Source organism: Schistocerca serialis, chromosome 4 (assembly GCF_023864345.2).
Source record: "Schistocerca serialis cubense isolate TAMUIC-IGC-003099 chromosome 4, iqSchSeri2.2, whole genome shotgun sequence".
Classification (NCBI taxonomy): Eukaryota; Metazoa; Arthropoda; class Insecta; order Orthoptera; family Acrididae; genus Schistocerca; species Schistocerca serialis.
Window position 1 is genome coordinate 605,486,816 of NC_064641.1, and position 20,570 is coordinate 605,507,385.

A 20,570-nucleotide genomic window follows, 5' to 3' on the forward strand; every position below is an offset into this window, starting at 1 on the left:
GCCAAATGTTGACTTAATAAATGGATAATCTTAATTCTAACCGCAACGGATGTTTTGAAATAAGGATTTACCCTGTACGTTTCAGACGGATGAAATTTAAGGTATTACGCTCAACTGAATTTAGAGCTACGTGCGTCGTACTCCATCCTGGTACCTTCCATTATATTTATAATTTTGGTGATGGGTCATTTTGTTTGATTCATTTACCATACGAGGTTTCTTTTTTTATGAGGCTTAGTAAACTACTTAAGAAAATTTTAGATCAGTGTATTTATCCCTGGGTCGTGAAGGTTTCATTGTGGTTTTGAAATATAGACCGCAAATGGAATGGTAGTTGACGGTTGTGGTGGAAGTATAGTCCAGTTAATGTACCCCCAAATCCATGTTAACGTTGATCACCTACAATTTTTTCCATTTCCTCCTCTGCATTTTAGAAAGTTTACTAATTAGTATGTAATATTTTCATACAAGCCTCTCTGTTCACTAAAGTAACACAGAAGAAAAATGGTCGTAATAATCACACTTGAATCTGAAGATCGGTCAAAGTATACGTGGTTTACGGTATTCGTACACTCACTCATATTCATTCTCGAAAAGCCGTGGTACAAGGTAATATTTAATATACCACGTGTTATGAAATGTGACCAATACGTTTGTATAGCTGAGCGAGTAGCTCGCTAGATTCTGTGACAGGAAAGTGAGCCACGCCAGGATCGAATCAACGTGGTTTATTAATGTTCGTCGGTGTATTACAATGGCAAGCCTGAATGTGGTTTTTTGGCGGTTCTCCACGATGTATAAGGCAAATTCTTGGTTGGTCCCCAATCTCCACTTCTTGAAATAAAGAAACAGTTGAAATATAATAGACACTAAAAAGGTTACACAATCCACAGATACATTTACTTCTACATGCATACTTCACAAACTCACTAAAGTGCATGGCAGAGGGCACTTCCCGCGGTACTACTTATTAAGGTTTGCAACCGTTCCATTAACATACGGAGCATGGAAGCATGATGTTTTAAATGCCACTGTGTGTGCTGTAATTAATGTAATATTGTTCTCACTGTTCCTACTGGAGGGAATAGCGGAGGGTTGTAATATACCTCGAATTCACCAATCAAAAACTGTTATTAGCCTTTCTCAGGATAATCTTCTTCAAGTGTCTGCCAGTTGAATTTCTTTAGCATCTCTGTTACTCTCTCTCTATACGTTTGATATGCACAATACTTGCGGATTTATGAACAGAACTGCCTGTCACAGACTGTTAATGGTTATCATCTTGTCACGCTACACATGGGAAAGTGGGTCTGTTCGTCGCTTATCTGTATCTATAGGAGCAATATTTTCATGAAGAAATCTGGATGTACGACAGCTATCAGTATACGCCTATTTTTTTTTAATCGCATAGCATCATGAGCAACACGAAAGTAATCACAATGAAGACATGTGAACTGAGTTCATTACAATAATGTGCTGTTACCTGCCTTTCTTTATTTTCGTGGTGTCCTGCATGGTATCCAATGAGAGAAAGGGACGTGGCACATTTTTTATCTCCTTTAAATAAAAATAAACTTGTAATTCTCACAGAGTGCAAGTACAGCACAAATTGGAGCAAATAAAACTGGCCCGGAAAATATCAATAAGACTGAATCAGAATTGACCCTGGTTAGTGAACAACAGAACTGTCCGTCACAGAAAATGCTGAACACTGTGATTTCGTTGCATCAACCGGTTCTGCCGGTGGTTTCTGAGTGAAGTGGAATCAGGATATTTGAATCCTTTTTCATTTCTTCGGGTGGAGCCTGGCACGCATAGTGACGGTACGTGAACTCAAAGAACATGCGCCATTTCGCATCAGAAAATCCCCATCAGCACTGTGGCGTTTGATGATGTTGTCGAAACTTTGCATGTAACTGATACCTATTCTAGAATCCTTTTCCATGGCGTTTAAGTAATAATGAGTTCTCGCTCTATCAAATAGGGGCGTAATATTCATAATCTCCGAATACGCACAACGTTAATTGACTAATCTGTCTATCTGAAGCCCTAAATGTGTGTCTGACTGGTTTAAATAAAGCTCTTCTCTTCCATACGTAAGTCTAAAGAATCTCTATATTTTCCAGGAACTAGTTATATGGTCTTAACTTCACGTAATATTCTTCATATCAATAAAAATCCTGCTCTGCATCTAACAGACTGAAAATCCAGAGAATCATACTTTCTCAAAACAGCAATGAAAACGACGAATTACTGAAATAACATATTTCCACTTCTATTCTTGAAAATAAACATTAGAAGCACTGCGCATTGAAATTCGTATATAACTGTTACATATTTCATTCAATCTTAGCAGTAAGTTCATTCAAATAACCTGGTCTGGTGTAATTAATATCATTCGTCATTTCTGTAATCATACAAAGCAACGACTGACTGATATATAGCTAAAATCAAATCTTAATTTAACGACAGTGGCGGTTGCTGTGTAAGAGCGCAAGAGCACGTGAACATCCCAACTTTTGACACCTTGCGGATTTATTGGTTCTTTTTCTTTGAATGCTGTCAAATGAAAAATGAATGCCGTAATCTGAAATACATGACACTAAATCTGCCTCGATATGTATTGTTACTCCTCCAGACTCCGTGAAACTTGGCATCAGGGTCCTGAGCACATCTTGAACTGTGTATGTTTCAAGGAGCTTTTGTCTTATGGGTCAAATACATACGGATTTGATAAACAATGTGCGCGCTTCATGGCGTGCACAGCTAGCCTTTACCACTTAACTACAAGTTTACGTCAGTGCCACCAGGTGCTGCAGCAAACTGTTATCCCTGTTCACTTGGTATAAATCTCACCTAGACTGCAGCACACTCCTCAGATATGCAATTTTACTCACAAGGGAACCTCCCCATCGCACCCCCCTCAGATTTAGTTATAAGTTGGCACAGTGGATAGGCCTTGAAAAACTGAACACAGATCAATTGCGAAAACAGGAAGAAGTTGTGTGGAACTATGAAAAAATAAGCAAAATATACAAACTGAGTAGTTCAACGGAAGATAGGCAACATTAAGGACGCGGGCAACGCAGGAGCGCCGTGGTCTGTTGGTAGCGTGAGCAGCTGCGGAACGAAAGGTCCGTGGTTCAAATCTTCCATCGAGTGAAAAATTTAATTTTTTTCTTTTCAGTTTATGTGACAAACGCTTATGTTTTCATCACTTTTTTGGGAGTGATTATCACACCCACAAGAAAACCTAAATCGGGCAAGGTAGAAGAATCTTTCTACCCATTCGCCAAGTGTACAAGTTAGGTGGGTCGACAACATATTCCTGTCATGTGACGCACATGCCGTTACCAGTGTCGTATAGAATATATCGGATGTGTTTTCCTGTGGAGGAATCGGTTGGCCTATGACCTTGCGATCAAATGTTTTCTGTTCCCATTGGAGAGGCACGTCCTTTCGTCTACTAATCGCACGGTTTTGCGATGCGGACGCAAAACACAGACACTAAACTTATTACAGTGAACAGAGATGTCAATGAACGAAAGGACAGATAATAACTATGCAAAAATAAAGAAAGTAAAATTTTCAGTCGAGGGTAGACGTGAACCAAGGACCTTTTCATTCTGTAGCTGCTCACGCTACCATGGGACCACGACGCTCCTGATCTCACAACATCCATTATGTTGCTTTGGTGGCCCATGGACTACTCATTTTGTATATTTTGCTTATTTTTTCACAGTTCCACACAACTTCTTTCTGTTTTCTCAATTGATCCGTGTTCAGGTTATCAAGGCCTATCCACTGTGCCAACTTATAACTAAATCTGAGGGGGGTGCGATGGGGAGGTTCCCTTGTCAGTATTTAGTAAAATTAGATCGGACGTCTGTGTATGTTATAGATATACTAATAGAAAATCTTATTTTATGGATTTCTGAATAAGTTAATAGTATATTAAGTTTTGGATTTTATCGTACAGTAATACATTTGAGTCGCTGAGAACTATAAAGGCCTAAAGCACGTCATCATCATCAGTTGTGAGATTGTAGTATTTATTCATGCTCAGCCGGCCGCTGTGGCGGAGCGGTTCTAGGCGCTTCTGTCCGGAACCGTGCTGCTGCTACGGCCGCAGGTTCGAATCCTGCCTCGGGCGTGTATGTGTGTGATGTCCTTAGGTTAGTTAGGTTTCAGTAGTTCTAAGTCTACGGGACTAATGACGTCAGATTTTAAGTCCCATAGTGCTTAGAGCCATTTGAGCAATTTTTATTCATGCTTTATGTTATGGTGAGTCAGTTTTATCTGTGCAGCAGGCCCCCATTTTATATAAGAACTTTCACGAAAACCTGTCTCACTGGTTTCTTTGATATTGACTTAAATGTGAGATTGACGACGGTGTACTATAGGCCTTTAGGGTTCTCAGCGCCTCATTTGTATTATAATGAAGCGACCATGTGTGTATACATTACTACTTGAATTTAATCATTTCCAGAAACGGCAGTTTGTGTTTGGAGTTGGTTGTTTACTGTGTGGGGATTGGCTTCCATGTGCAGTGTCAACATGAGCTCTGCTCCGTCTATTTTAAAGGCTAACAGAAAAGTAAAGTGCCAGGAAAAGTTAGCTGCAAATGAATGAAGACCTTCCAGACCACAATCGTTGATTGAGAAAGTGACGAAATTAAATAAGCGTGGCAACAAGCGACCATTTGACAAAGAACTTTACAAGTAGCGTAAGTTGTTGTCCGGAAGTAAATTTGTGGACTAATAAACGTATTAGGGATCTCGTACATTAGTTCGACAAATAAAAAGGCCACGAAAACTCCCATTTACATAAAAATGCGAAACTGGAGCATCGAAAGCTTGTATATTATTTCTTTCTTGCCCTAAAGTATATTTAATTACGTACAAAACAACAAAATTCGACAAAAACTGTTTTTCTTTTGTGAGATAAGTTGTGCATGTTATTATTATTATTATTATTGTCAGAGGCTGTAATTATATAAACTTGTTGATAAAGCATAACTGTTATACAGCAGACGCTATTAAATTTATACTCTCAAATTTATCTCAGTCTAAAAATTTGTGAATACCCAGAATGTATGCTCATGAACCTCCACCGATTAACGGTATTGAACTCCGGGCACCCCTTGCCCTTACAATTGTTAGACCCACTGACAGGCTGCCGTCGCCGTGCGCATTGCTAAGTCCAGATTAGTGACGAGACAACTGACTGGTTTTGACAAGGCTAGTCCATTGCTTTTTCATTCAGTCGGTTTTTTCATTCGAATGAAACAACCGAATAAAACTGGCCTCTTCGCCACGTGAGCAATATGAACGTTGGAGAAAACGCCATTCCGTTTGCGGAGACGGTGGCTGACTTATTGTAAGGTATTATTTTTTATTTTTGACTCAATCACTTTTTTGTGATACAATCATTACCGGCTTCGGCCTTCAAGGGCGATATTCTGGTACTTTGGGTGGCATTTGGTGAACAAGTCTTCGTGCCTTGAGGGCGGAAACGGGTAATGTTTATATCATAAAAAGTGACTGAGTTAAAAAAATCTTATATCTCTGACTATGAGACGTTTACTTATAAGGGCACCACTTCTGCTCGGCATCACCGATTTCTTGCAAATTTATGGTAGACTCTATACGCAGAGCTCGGTCAAAAATGAAAGTCACACAAGTGGGAGCGCCAAATGACCAAGCGTTTAGAAAAAATAGCGTTTTTTCGCGGGTTGGGCGAGACATGAGCCACCTGTGTTAGCTAAGTTTCCAAACAGCGATTGGCACAGCGGAAAGAGTACAGAACGGTGAGCCAAGGGTCCGGGGTTGGAGTCTCTATGAAGAATTTGTTTTTATTTTTTTTATTTTCAGTTTTTAATTTAGTTACACTGCGAATAAACCTAAACAATGTTCAGTACATTGTATTTATTAATATTTTCTCTGAAGGCATCGAAAGGAAAGTAAAATTTGGGATTGCAAATTAATTTCCAGGAAGGGATTGTAAGGCGTACATGAGAACTACGTACTAAGAAACACTTACCAATTGCTACGCAACAAATGGCAATTGCTACGGAACACCTGACCAATGATGGTAAAAGGAAATGTAGAGGGCGAGAAGTGTTAACTGCAGCGAAGCCTGTGCACGAACGCTCTGTATGTATTCGACAGTTCATGCAGTACGGTGTTTGACGAAGGTTGTTGTGGCACCGATTAGTGTGATATTCCATGTGGTATGGCAACATATCTACAAGATATCATCTGCATGATTACAATCTTGGACGAACGTTTGGAAGGCTCAAATCCCGTCAAAATGTTTCAATTGTGGCCACAATAATGGGTGTGTCCAAAAGTGTCATCTCACGATTTACAAAGGCCGCTGAACATAGAAATGCTATGCGAAAGCATGTCTATCGCCGTACACGACCACCACACCGCAAGTGGATCGACAAGAAGACCCCGTGGTGAAAAGGAAAGGACAACCCACTCCTAGGTAGATAGCTAGAGACGCAGCAACCGCTACCACTACACGTGTCTCTGCCACAGCCATTTTTCAGAGATTAAATCAGGCTGGCTTGAATGTTCACAAGCCTGTTAAATACATTCCACTTCAACCACACCTTCATCGTGAAAGAGTTCGTTGTTTAGGGGGCATGTTGTTTGAGAACAGCAACAGTGGTCAAAAGTGATGTTCTCCGACAAATCCCGCTTCACAATTGCAAGTGATGCTGGCCACCAGTTAGCGTATAGAGAATGGGGAACATGTTACACATCACAGAATGTTCATGAATGTCATCGGTATGCCCTAGGCGTTCTGGTATGGCCGAACACCGCCACATATTTTTTCACGAGGTACCGTTACAGCATAGCGGTATTGCAAGTACATTGTTCTGGATTATGTACAACTGTTTATGTGTGCCGTCCCGACTTTCTGTTTATGGACGACGATGCCAGCGCACATAGGACTGCTGAGGTGTTGGACATACTGGAAAGCAAAGATATTGAAAGTATGGAATGGCCTGCGTACTCCCCAGACTTAAAACATGCTCTTGGCAGACGGTGTTTCTCAACGAATACCTCGTCCCCGAACCGTGCAAGAACTGAAAACTGTCTTGAGAGAGGAGTGTTACTATATGCCCCAAGGACTCCTCAGCAGGTGATTAGCCAGCATGAATGCAAGTGTAAAATGTGCATTAGTGCGCAAGGAGGTCACATTCCTTCCTGGGAGTCCAATATCGACCTTTATGTTGGAGTCTGACCTGTGTCGAAAGTAAATGTTATTTATGTCTGTTATCCTGTCTTCCTTTGCGGTGAAATCTGTATCATTTTTCGTTAGAAATATACCACTCCACCTCTGCTACGTATTTACTATGTAGGACTGTTGATATTTTAAAAAATTTCGGGAATCCCATACATTGATATTTTAAAAAATATCGTCATTGACCACTGTTATATCGATAATAGTATCGATATAACGAGGGATAAATATCGACGTACCGGCGTATAAAAATATCAGCGGCATGGTAAATATACTGCCGGCTCGGAGCTATATATTAAAGTACTGATTTATTATTAGATATCCTGTACATCAACAAGCTAGCAGCCTGTTTACCCCCCTTAGAGCAAGAATTGAAAGGAAAACGATGCACGTTAACGCTTGGCGACAACCACGTTGCTAACAATGGTAACTGCATGTAAGTGGCACAATAAAAGGTGTCCGATGGGTCCATCGTTCGGTTTCATCAAGTATCGGATTTGTCTGAACACACCATGTTGATCCCCGGTCAGTGGTCCATCAGTTGTAGTGTCAAAATTCCTGGAGAAGTTAAACGTTGCAGTTTCTGTAAGTAGCGCCGAGCGCCGATTACATCAGCATTTCCTTCACACGTCTCCGCCCACTGCAAAGATCAATCTTGTCATTTATGTTTTTGTCCATTATTTTCTGTAACTGCTTTTGAAGAATGCCGATGTGAAGAAATAGCACACTACTTGCATTAAAAATTGTTTCTAACGCAAGTGGTGTGCTGTTTCTTCACAGCGGAAATCTTGTTATTCTATCCATACCGCCACCCCCAGTGCAATTGGACTTCTCCTTTGTGCCACCTCACACGCTTCACACAGTCAGACAGACAGACTGGACGTGGCGAGAGCTCAAAAAGTGGTAAGACTCCTTCACACAGTGAAATTAAAATTATGTTCTACAATTACAAATCAACAATTTCAAATATTACCGAAAATTGGGATAAAATATAGTATAAAATAAAAATATTGGCAGCTGATTATTTATTTGATTACTGATACGTCGATACATCGGAAGAGCACATTTCGTCTGCAGTTATCGATATTCATGGGAGAAAATATCGGTATTTTCAACTGTCCCACTAGTGTGTTTCATGTCGTTGTAACGTACCCTCTCTCTGTTATTGTTTTTTTTTGTTGCTGTTTTTTGTTATTGTAGTTGTAGGGACATGAAATTATTGTAGCGGTTTGCTTAGTCAGCCGTACTTCGGAATTTTTTGACATTAAATGGAGCCTGAAACTTGCGTACTAAATACTTCGCGTGAAGTGCGATTTGCGGCATAAACAATAATTAATTGCGGAGATGCAATCCACAGAATATTAACAGAAAAGCTTTAGAACAATGCGCACGACTGACTAGACACATTCAGAGGGTACGTACATTCGCGTACGAGTGGTTGCGATCTGATGAGAAAGATCTATCTTAAATTTTTTTGTGTAAAATATTACGTCGTAACTCACCCCGTGGCCTGGGTAAAAGAATTGCAATTATTTAAATTTGAGAATATTTCTTTTTCTATCGGACTCCTATTTTTATACGAAAAGGAAGATTGCAGGTTCTGAATGTCTCGGCAAAACACATCGAAAGTAATCTCAGCGGCCACCAAAGGAAAGTAGTGAGCACAATCACGTACCTCTATTGTTGAGCAGCGCCGTCGTAAAGATCGTTGCCTCCATCTAAAATTCGCCTTCTCGAATTAACAGAATAATTTGTACTCCATTGGTATGGGATTTAGGCTTGATCTTGACAGAAATTATAAAACACATTTTTCATCATTTAACACCTTCATTTAACATACACATAGACATGAAACTATACAGTACGTCTTTACGCCAGCACATCAGAACAAAAGGTAGTTAATATTAGAAGTAATAAAAGAACCTCGAAATTAGTCCTTTGTCTTTCAATGATAAAAAGTTTTTTAGAGTATTCCTCTGGTATGACAGTCGAACAAATTTTCTTCTTGTATCTTTGAGATTAAATTACAACATTGTTTAGTTCCTTTTCATCGTCCATCATTGACAGGGATTACCACGGTCCAACAATGTCTCTGTTCCTTAGAAATTGTCAGTTTAATTACAGTCCCGTCTTGGAAAGTTATATGCAGTGTCCTCGTGGGCGCTGTCAGTTAAATCCTTCCTTAGACAATAATTTGAAATCCTATATTTCCCTTTTTTCTTTCTTTTCATACTTTTTATGAAAATACCAGTAAATACAACACACTGAACATTACTTAGGTTTATTTGCAGTGCAAGTAACGTAAAATTTCAAAATAAAAATGAAAAAAAAAGAGTTTCTGTGCGGAGTCTCGGCCCCATTACCCTCGGTTTACCATTCTGCACGTTGTCCGTCGCACCAACCGTTGTCTCGAAACTACGCTATCATAAAAGGCTCGTGTCTCGCCCGACCCGCGGCAAAAATTCAATTTTTTCTAAACGCTTGGCCACATAGAAATTCCTACTTGTCACTTTCATTCCTGGCAAAGTCCCTCACATATCACAAATTTGGACGCAATCGGTGACACGGTGAGGCGCGGTCCTCTTGTTAATGTGAGACACCCGAATGACACAAGTCTCTCGCACTTAACGGCAGGGTGCGTGAATTGTTTCACTCAGTCGCCGTGTTTAGGCGATTTCATTTAGATACTTTTCCAGCCTTTTCGGCTACACACGAACCATGACCAGGTTTGCGAACTTTTTTAGAGACAGATAACGTATCATCTTTCAAGGAAAACAATAAGAAGTATATTTCTGAAAGTGAAGTATTTTCAAAATTACTAGATTTATTTACTGAAATACAATTTTTTCTTACTTCTGATATTCGGCCTAAATATGGATGTTTCGTTCGTTTTGAAAGATTTGTAATTGGTGCTACATTACAGTATGTTTAAAGAGATGAACGATTACTTTGTTATTAAAATCTATTGAAGCTCTCTTTCTCTCTCTGTCTCTCCTCCCGCTGGTTTGCACGCATCACCGATAGTCATATTTCAGTAAATTCTGAGGCGGTGTGAACGGAAAATCCACACGATCATTCATGCTTTCTGAAAATATCAATGCAAATACATTTTTTAAAAATGTTTGATGATTTAGTCACTTGCTTATTAAGCATATACTGTCACCTGTCCGAAATACTGTAGTTGGTTTTTGGAAAAGAATTTGTCCCCATTAACTATGCTTTTTAATTTCTGTAATTAATATAGCTTCATAATATGAGTTACCCTTGCAGATACAGATATAGCATTGAAATTGTCTTGAGGATAACTTTTTATCCAGCTATATGATCTCTTCCATTCCCCTTTCACTGAACCTTTCTGCTTTCCAATTTGACACAAGGTTCATCATTAAGTAAATGCCTATTCATAAGCATGGACGAGAAACGGGACTACAAGCTACTTATTGACACTCAATGAAAAGCAGATATCGAAATGGTAACAACAGTGACGATAGGGGATAACAGCGTGCAGTCAACAATATTGATTTAACAGTGGCAAAACGATGTAATGTTTCCCCTCAGAACTGAATGCGCCGGACTGCGTCGACTGTTTTCATTCTGTTGCCCCCACAGACTGGTTCCACTTGAAATAAATGAATTAATAATAATCCTGCAGATACAACTGACTAAATAGACTGTTTACATTCGGTTGCTCTCCCAGACTGGCACCCGCGCAAATGAATGAATGTCTTAATTAATTAATTAAGTAATTAATTAACACTCCAACCGAAACGTAAAGCTTTAACTGGCTGCGTTGATTGCTCCCTTAGACTGGTTTCACTCAGAAGAATGAATGAATAATTCAACTGATACATAAAACCACAACTAAAGGGGTTGATTGTTTTCCAGCCAGTCGGTTGCTCCCATCATTAAGCCAGGTACTAATTTCTCCAGAAAATGTTATATCAAACAGGTATGCCACTCACAAAATTGCAGTTGGTGGTGACTGCAATCTGCTCTCGATATGTTGAAGAAAATGCAGAAAATACAGGTTTCAAATCGGTGGTAGGCACAAAACGCGTCCGAAATCGTTCTGAATGCTTTCGCAGAAAATTATTTTGAACACTTAGTTCATGAGCCTCTTGAAGTGTAAATCGTTGCGGAAACATACTTCATTTCTCAGCAACAACTAATACAGAGCAAATAGGGATCATCATGACGAAAACAGGGGTTAGTTGTAGTAGTTAGTTGTAGCGAGACTGAATACCATAACATCCAAATCCGCCAAAAATAAACTCACAATGTATCTATTTAAAAAAGTAGATAAAAATTCGCTTGACGCCTTCGTAAGAGACAGTCTTCCACCAATCTCACTGCCTAAGCGTAGACCAGATGTGGGGTAAATTCAGAGAAATAGTGTCGACAGCAGTTGAGAGATATATACCAAAGATCTCGTATTAATGTTACTGATTCCCGAAGGAACACAAAACTGGTCAGAGCACTGATGCGGGAGAAACGGAAAAAGCGTACCAAATTTAAAAGAACGCACAATCCCCAAGATTGGCAAAGTTTCACAGAAACTCGAAAGTGACGATCTTCAATGCAAGATGCTTTTGATAGTTTCCACAACGAAACTCTGTCTCGAAATCTGCCAGAAAACTCAAGGAGATTTTGTTTGCATGTAAAGTACACCAGCGGCAAGAGGCAATCAGTACCACTACTGCAAAATAGGAATGGTTATGTTATTGATAACAATGCCACTAAAGTAGAGTTGTTAAACGCTGTTTGCCGAAATGCCTTTACCATAGAAGACGAAGTAATCGTTCCAGAATTCGAATTAATAACAACTGCCAACATGAGTAACTAAGCAGTAGGTATCTTCGCTGAAGCTAAACAGCTTAAATCACTTTATAATGACAACTGTTCTGCTCCAGGCAGTATATAAATTACATTCCTTTCAAAGTATGCTGATACAATAGCCTCATACTTAGCAATCATATACAACCGTTCGCTCGTACAAAAAATGGTTCAAATGGCTCTGAGCACTATGGGACTTAACAGCTGAGATCATCAGTCCCCTAGAACTTAGAACTACTTAAACCTAACTAACCTAAGGACATCACACACATCTATGCCCGAGGCAGGATCCGAACCTGCGGCCGTAGCGGTCTCGCGGTTCCAGACTGACGCGCCTAGAACCGCACGGCCCCAATGGCCGACTCTCTCGTACAAAGATCCGTACCCAATGATTGGAAACTTGCACAGAACACACTAACAACCAATCAGAAAAATAGGAGTAATCTGCTGAATTACAGACCTATACCAATGACGTCTATCTGCTGTGGGGTTTTGGAGCACATTTTGTGTTCAAACATTATGAATTATCTCGAGGAAAACAATTTGTGGCAAATGGCCAACACAGATTCAGAAAATATCGTTCTTGTGAAACTCGGTTAGCTATTTTAATCTAACGATGTAACTAGTGCCATCGACACGGAATGTCAAATTGATTCCATATGTTTACCTTTCCGTGAGGCTTTTTACACCGTTCCTCGCAAGCGACTTCTAACTAAGTTGCATGAGTACGGAGTATCGTCTCAGTTGTGTGACTGGATTCGTGGTTTCCTATCATAAAGGTTATAATCCGAAGTTATTGGCGGAAAGCCATGGAGTAAAACAGAAATTACATCTGGCGTTCACCAAGGAAGAGTTATAGGCCCTCTGCTGTTCCTGATCAGATGAACAACACCAGCTGCAAAATGATTTGGACAAGATATCAGTATTGTGCAAAAAGTGGCAGTTGGCACTAAATAACGAGAAGTGTGGAATCATCGACGTGAGCACTAAGAGAAATACACTTAATTTCGGGTACATGAAAAATCACAGAAATCTAAAGGCTGTGAATTCAACTAAATACGCTCAAACAGATATTGTTGTGAGGAAAGCGAACCAAAGACTGCACTATACTGACAGAACACTTAGAAAATCCATCGCGTCTGCCTACACTACGCTTGCCCGTCTTCTTCTGGAGTTTTGCTGAGCGATGTGGGATCCTCATCAGATAGGATTGAGGAAAGATACCGAAAAAGTTCAAAGAAAGGCAGCTTGTTTTATATTATAGCGAGATAGTGGAGAAAGTGCCATGGATGTGATGTTTGAATTAAATAATAAATGTTGTGTGACTTGGGACTCCCGTCGGGTAGACCGTTCGTCGGGTGCAAGTCTTTCGATTTGACGCTACTTGCGCGTCGATGGGGATGAAACGTTGATGAGTAGGACAATACAACGCCCAGTCCCTGAGCGGAGAAAGTCTCCGGCCCAGCCGGGAATCGAACGCGGGCCCTTGGGATTGACGTTCTGTCGAGGTGACCAGTCACCTACCGTGGGCGGACATGCTTGAACTAGAGTAGTATCATTAAAATAAAGGCGTCTTTCGTTGCGGCGGGATCTTCTCACAACATTTCAATCACCAAATTTCCCCTCAGAATGCGTAAATATTTTTTTTTTGGCGTCTATCTACAAACGGATGAATGATCATCATGATAAAATAAGAGAAATCAGAGCTAGCTCGGCAGGACTTCGGTTTTCCCACTTGCTGTTGGAGAGTGGAACGGTAGAGAAATAGCTTAAAGGTGATTCGACGAGACCTCAGCCAAGCACTTAACTGTGAACTGGTATACAGTGTGATTCGCAGGTTAATCATGTAGATGTGGAGCAGAATTACTGCGTGGCTGCTGAAAAAGTTTTCAAGAAGGTTATTACAAGGTTTATCTCTCACTTGTAAGTAGTTTAATTCTGACACTCAGCAAGTTTTCCACGTCACCGTAATCTTATTACCAATAAGAAGTAAAACCGACGCATGGACGGCCGATGTCAGCGGTCAGTTATAAAACTTAGAAGAGCCGTTGCATGATCTCAAGATTGGTGTTCGGTGCTCGAAGTATGGTGACGTAACGCATCATAACATAATCCTTACACCGAACTATTAATGCTAGCTGGAATGTCCAGAAACTGTTTAACGCAACCCACTGTAGATGAATGACAGTATGTGCAGTATAGATTCAGAAAAACGGATCCGTGACAACCTTCTGACGCGTGCATGATGTGCTGGGTGAGGAGAGGACAGTCAGCGGAAGCACCGCAATCCCGTGGCCACCCGATCGCCTGATCTGCGATATTTTTCCCTGTTGGGTAAATTGAAGGATCTGGTCTACCCCGGTAATCTCCACACACTGGCAGAGCTACGGCATAACACTGAAACCGCTGTTGCAGGAAGGGCTGCTAGGCGTGATTCACAGTTGGATAAACCGAGCGTGGATAAATCGAGCACAGCGCTACATCTCTGTCAACGGTGTTCGTTTACATAATATTCTCTGACGGTCATTAATAATTTTCAATCCCGCGTCAGTGTTGTTGACAATACATGGGCCATTTAATTTTGCCTATCTAGTGTGTGAAGTGACCTCTTCATTTTAGCAGTGGTGGCGAACCTGGACAACCGGCCGGTGTGACCGAGCGGTTCTAGGCGCTACAGTCTGGAACCGCGCGACCGCTACGGTCGTGTGTGGATGTGTGTGACGTCCTTAGGTTAGTTAGGTTTAAGTAGTTCTAAGTTCTAGGGGACTGATGACCTTAGCAGTCAAGTCCCATAGTGCTCAGAGCCATTTGAACCATTTTTGAACCTGGGCAGTTTTCAGGAGAAGGGTTGTATTTTACCTCAAAGTTCTTTGTTTTCATAATGTTCTGTATTGTTTTTGAACGAAGTCATACGTAATGCGAACTCTATAAACACAAAACTCTGTCTGTGATGCTAGCTATGCCGGCCGGTGTGGCCGAGCGGTTCTAGGCTCTTCAGTCTGGAACCGCGCGTCCGCTACGGTTGCAGGTTCGAATCCTGCCTTGGGCATGGATGTGTGTGATGTCCTTAGGTTAGTTAGGTTTAAGTAGTTGTAAGTTTTATGGGACTAATGTCCTAAGATGGTAAGTCCCATTGTGCTCAGAGCTATTTGAACCATTTTGCTAGCTATGTTTACAACATGCCACGCATAGGAAAAGGGTGAAGCGGTGCGAAATATTGAAGGAAGTGTCTGAAGAGGTGCATCAAGTCAACTTGAAACACGCTGGGAACTTGGAGGCATTTTGAATATCGCAAGTGTGGACTGTTTCCTTCAGGTGATGTCATGTTAAAAACGAGTTACAGAACTGAAATCAGTAATTAATTAGTTAGTTGGAAAATAATTGGCTGGAGCACATGTTGCTGCAGTCACTTATCTTTGGAAGTGCAACGCTCATCAATTACACTTTCACATGAAATATTGTTTAGAATTTCAAGTGGAATTGGGGACAGCGTGAAGACAAGCCTTGTTCCTTGACACTGTCGTGCAGATGTTACTGAAACTCCGTTCCAGTCTCATATATCACACACGGCAACCTTTGGCACGGTTTACGTTCGAAGAGGTACTCTCAATAAAAGGTCACCCGATCTCTGTCCCGCCAACAGACCGTACAACATAAGCCGTCGAGCAGATCTCGCCGAGAAAGCGTGTAATATTTTGGAGAAATACTTCTCGTCCGGTGAGTAAGATGCTGAGCAAGAGAGAAGTTAAGCCTGTACTGTGTTTGTCGCCAGCTATCATTGTTGCTTTTAAGTACTCCTCTCGAAAATAGTTGCTTTTATCATAACTCGTTACTAGGTAAAGACAAACTCTCAGTTTCAAGCACTAATCATATGTGTAAAGAAATTCTATTGCAGACAGAACTGGTCTGTCATATTACACACTTACGGAAAAAAAATCGCAACACCAAGAAGGAGTTGTGTGACATAACGAAAGTTTGAAGATGTGTCTCTACATCTGAAAGATGATGTCTATTCAAATTTCGCGCCAGTCGCATGAGAGAGGCGTTAGTAGCGCCACTATGACGATGCGCATCAGGTTTGCTTTGTACACACGCTGTAACGGTCGTGGGCGTGAGTTACCTTTGAGGTTGGACTTGATGAGTTGTCGTTAGTCAAGAATGTCTTTAAGGCGACAAAGACCCCATTATGAACACCTCAATGAGTTTGAACGGCGTCGTGTAACAGGGCTACGAGAAGCTCGATGTTCTTTTTCCGATATTGCAGTAACACTTGACAGGATTGAAGCAACTGTACTTGCTTGCTGGCAGCGGTGGCCAAAGGAATTATACGGTCCACCCCCCCCCCCCCCCAAAAAAAAAACGGACTCCGGACGGTCGAGTGTTCAGCGTATGGCTCTGGCGCATCGTACGGAATCTGCAGCAGCAATTTGAGCAGCAGTCGGCACCACAGTGGTACAAGGAACTGTTACAAATCGGTTACTTCAAGGACAGATCCGTGTCAGAGGCCTTGTAGCGAGCATTCCCCTGACCTGAAATCACCGCCTTCAGAGGTGTCCACCGAGAGCTCATTGGGTGGGAGGAGGGGGGGGGGGGGGCAGAGACAGGGCGAAGTCTGTCGTGTTTTCTGATGAACAAAGCCTCGGTGCCAATGATAGCCGTGTGTTGCTTAGAAGGAGGCTAGTTGAGGCCCTGCAACCAACGTGTCAGCATGCTAGACACACTGGCCCTACATGTGAAGTTATGATCTGGAGTGCGATGTCGTATGACAGCAGGAGCACTATCGTTGTTATCCCACCCGCACTGACTGCAAATTTATATGCTTTCCATCCTCTTCACCGTTGTCACAACGCTCTCCTGAATTAGCTGTTGGTTACGACACACCGCTTGCAGCCGGCGACGTAATTACTGTGATTCGTTTTCGTTGTTTGCAATGTTTTCTGTCAGGGGCGTTTACCTGCATGCGGGTGAGCGGCCTAAACTAATTGCGAAAGTTCTGTAATAGTGATAAGATTGTTACCACCCTGCTAAAGAAATCCAATATTACACGTCAATAGGCACCGCGAGGATACATTTAGAAACGGTAACGTCCATCTGCTGGTGGCCCAGCGATGATGTGTTCGCTGGAACACGTTAACTGACAACCTCCCCCCCCCCCCCCCCCCCAATCGCTCCGGCCCCCGCCTCTTCCCATGCTCGTATGCCAATCACTTTATTGTTTGGACTGTGACTGCAGCTAACAACTGTAAAAGGTTCTTTACGTGTAATGCTGATTATGTTTGTCAGATATTGAATCAAAAATCAAGCAGCATAGCATCTGCTAATGCTAGAATTAGTGAAATTAAATTTTATTGATATTACTTTCACATATTATATGGATGTTAAGTAATTTGTCAAAAAATCTGTGAGCACATACTGCGGAATGAGCGCTCCTAGTTTATCGGTGCTACGGGCTTTGCGCAGCTTTAAACCGACCTTGGCGGTAAACATTTTGCATATTTTCGCTTTATGTTAGCTGTAGTTTCCAAAACGTGTATATGAATATAAGCGGCGATCAAAAAATTTCCCTTCGAAAGCCACACTAACTCCTTTCCACGTGTCGCTACTTACATACCTGCATCGGAGTCACGCTGGTTTGCATGTAAGCTACAGCAACGCCCTCAAATGTAAAATTTTTGCTCGCCGCTTGTAACAACCCAGCGGTAGCCTACTAAATTTTGTTGGCTCTGTAAACTGTCCGTAAGTGAGAAAATTAAATATAGTGATTTTAAAACCTTTCGCCTCCTGTAACGTGTACGTCAGGTACGGTATTCAATTTCTGAGCAAAACTGAGTGTTCTTTGGCCCTGTGTTGAGCACATGAACAGTGTCGTGAAATAAACTTTAAATTTCATGAAATACAAAATTTGTAGTAAATAAAATGAATCTAATTAAATGAGCTTAGACATTAATGCTGAAAGACAGAATTTCCGTGAAGGGAGTGATGGAACGTTGTACTTTACCCCTATGTTCTGGTATAAGCAATTTTTCAACAAGACAAGTAGGCCTACAAATCAAAACGCCTCGTCTACAAACTTCTGTGAAAGAGTTGACTACCTTGAAACTAAACTACAGAGCTCCTGCTACTGCAGTACCGAAGGACTTTATGAACGATGCCTGATATGAAGTGCAGTGTTTCACTTGAAATATCCACAAAATTAAGTACTGCTCTACTCGGAAGAAAATAACTGTTTGAAGTTACCAATACTGTTCTACTCAGAAGAAAATAACTGTTTGAAATTACCAATATTGTTCACTGAAAATTAATCTGCTTGCTAGTACAACACCTGACAACCCCGACTACAAACTGTTTGCTCACGAATGCAAGGTGTGATCTGCCCTGAAATAAAAGTGACTTACCTCTAGCTCAGCATACTGTCTTTGCGTCGGGAGTACTGACATTCTCGGAAGCAAATACAAGTCAGCAGATGCAGCAGTTAAAGGAAAATAAACTACTCACTACAAATTTCTTTCTTTTTTGCTTGCTAGGAACGATCTGTGGTTCGTGTGGCGTAAGGTGCAATGCACACACGACAGAATATTCAAAACCTTACGTGGACGTGGGTTTTACTTTAAAGAAAATCGTTCTTGAGAAATCAAACTCTAATTATTGGCAAAAAGGAGTGTAAAACACAAGAAGATTCTAACAACTGCGAAATTATCTCATTACAAAAATTACAAACGTCTCAACCAGTTGCGTAATTTGGAACATAATGAAGGCAAAGAGATCAAATTAGCACTGATCATAAACATTATTAGTTATCAGAGGGACAAGGATTTCCTTCAGTTAAGAGTGCCGACAAACAAACATTTAATTCTTGCGCATATCTCCGTTACCTTTAAAGTATCTCCAAAATCTTCTCCATCAATATAAATAACGAGGAAGTATTACAAATGAGTTTTTATCTCCATAATAAAGTTTTCCATTTCGTTTCTCCCAGCTTTACAGATAATAGATTCCATTCTCTGAAAAGCTCAATCGTCCGCTACTATGCCTGTAATAAGAATGCCCCAACGCTGCACAACTGACTGACTTGCAAGTCAACCGCAAATAAAACTAAACACAGACTCAAGGATCTTATTCGTTACACTTGCAGTGCGCTCGTTCATCTTTGTCTGACTACGATAAAGATCAATTATTTACAGTAGTAGAAAACATGTGAGAAACTTACAACTCTGAATTGAAAACGAGTATATCAAAAAAACTATCTTTAACTATTGTTTGTTGTTTATAGTAAGCAAAAAGACAATCATGTTAAGGAATTGTTGTGGGCTGTGTTGCAGATTGTTGCCAGAGTGGTGCAAATGTACTTCGGTCCACTGCTTATTGTTCTCCCGCTGGTGCTTGTGGCACACCGCCCTTGCGATGGCGGCATCGTCATCAATAAGTTCAGCAGCTTCGTGAAGACGTCCGTGCCGCTCCAGCGAGCTACGTCCACGAAGCTGCCTCCGAGATCACAGCGCGCTACCTCAGCAGCCAATCACAACCGCCACCGCAACGCACCTACGCATCAACAGCAGCAACAACAGTCCTCTGGCGGCAAGTTTTTCGTGACTCACTGACGAACGATGTGACCACGGCAGGGTCGGATACCCCGCACGTGGAAACATTCATCGTCTTCCCTAACCCGGCTTCGGAAGGGGGCATAACGGGAATGCTACAGAATTCTGTGAACGGACGATCTGCACCCGCTTCAGGAAACTAAACATCTTGTACATATTTATCATTCATTTGCTTGTCGCCATTTCATAAAATAAAATGCTGAAAATACACCATTCTTTCTGGAACTCACTTTTTATTGGCTTGGATGTTGTGAGTCATACGCCATGAGTTTGGTATAAATATTAAAACATCTATACAGAGAAATGACAAGAGTTTGAACACTGATTTAAGATATTTAACTGTATACATAGACACAATATCCATAGCTAAAGAATTTTGACAGGAAACTTACTGTAGACAAAATAGGGTGTAACAAAGATCAAATGACCTTCCGTTAGGAATGTGGAATGCACTCAACGACTGTGATACGACTTGCAAAATTATGGAAAACAGCAATCGATCAGTCGTCCTTTCCTTTCAGGCTTTATTAACGCAGAAAATCTAAATTTCGGCAAAAAACTAGCTATTATCAGTGATAAATACAAGAAGCACACAGTCAGGCGATAGCATAAAAAATTACAACTCGTGGCATAACCTATATCGCATGTACATTACATTACATATCAGCATTTCAGAGTTTTAATACACGCCCTAGTACGTCAGTCCTCTGTTGTTCGGGCTTCAGTCATAATTCATTCAAGACTATTGAAACTAGGCTTTGCGGAGAACACCAACCATCTATCTAGCTGATATCTGACGCCATCTATGAACTATTCAGTAGGTAAGAGGAACCGCGTATCGCGCAGCGACGATTAAATGAGAGAAAAATAATAGAAAAGAAA

General features: G+C 41.1%; 1 long non-coding RNA gene across 1 annotated transcript in view; it reads left to right on the forward strand.

Moving 5' to 3' along the window:
* LOC126475408 (uncharacterized) overlaps positions 1 to 19,913 on the forward strand; it is a 46,378-nt gene extending 26,465 nt beyond the window's left edge. Inside the window, exon 2 of the long non-coding RNA XR_007586719.1 lies at positions 19,410 to 19,913. This is a non-coding gene — a long non-coding RNA (uncharacterized LOC126475408). The remainder of the gene's footprint in view (positions 1 to 19,409) is intronic.
* Positions 19,914 to 20,570: the final 657 nt, after the last annotated feature.